The sequence below is a fragment of the Atta colombica genome, unplaced genomic scaffold (genome assembly GCF_001594045.1).
Source record: "Atta colombica isolate Treedump-2 unplaced genomic scaffold, Acol1.0 scaffold49, whole genome shotgun sequence".
In the NCBI taxonomy this organism is placed as follows: domain Eukaryota; kingdom Metazoa; phylum Arthropoda; class Insecta; order Hymenoptera; family Formicidae; genus Atta; species Atta colombica.
Genome location: NW_017259538.1, coordinates 1380416 through 1381537, shown reverse-complemented (window position 1 = coordinate 1381537; position 1122 = coordinate 1380416).

Below are 1122 nucleotides of genomic sequence, written 5' to 3'. Positions count from 1 at the left end.
TCAAGGACGAACACTTGCCGTACGCATACAAAAACGTTTTATTGTAGAAGATACTTTCAAAGAAATTAATTAATTATATATAAATTATATATAATAAATAAATAAATTAAATTAATTTATTTATTTAAAAGTAACAATAACATTTTTAACCTAAAAGAAACATGTGCATATTATTTACTTATGCCAAATTTCTTCACCTCTAGATAACTTTATCCAAAAGATATCTCAGATTACATGAAGATATTTCCAGGATAATTATCCGCAACTTATCTAGAGGTGAGAAATTGGATGTTAATTTAATATTACGTATTACTTATTACACTTAAACAAATATTAATTTCTTTTAAAATAAAAGCAGTAGTACAAAAAATATGTAGAATAAATATGTAGAATAAACTCAAACCTATTTATTTTTGTCCAATATCTTTTCCATTAATCTATATACTCTATTCAAAGTTTGAAGCAGATTTTTATATATTTGTAACTTTTTCTTATCCAATGTAATCCATTGTTCGTTCAAAACGTTCCGTTGACGATCATTTTCCACTGCTATTATTGCAGCATTAGCTTACTTCATTGCTTCTGCAAACAACTGTAACACATACAAAAGAGAGATAAAATATTTTATTATATAATAAATTTGGCATACATATCATAATGCAATATTAAATATGCTACCTGCAAAGCTTTAGCATTACTTTCTGAAATTTCCGTAAATCTTTTTCGTTTTTTGCAATTGCACATTAGTTCGTACATCTTCTTTTTCTAAAATAAATAAATAATAACATATAATATAGCCTTAATTTTATACATATATATTAGGATCTTCGGATAATAAAGAAATTGGAATATTGAATGTTAAATATCAAAAATAAAAAGATAGATAAAACACAAAAATAGATTAATATACAATGAATACAAATAAAATAGAAGATATTTTAAATGTTTTATATCTTATGTATCTATTGTACATTATGTAATTTCTATTTCTCATTTCTTTATGTTAATATTTAATATTTATTCTTACTTCTTCATTTTGTAGTTTTACGCATGTATATACGTTTCAAAATAATTTGAATACATTGTGCGTTTATTCTGCATTATATTATGGGAAAAAGTTCG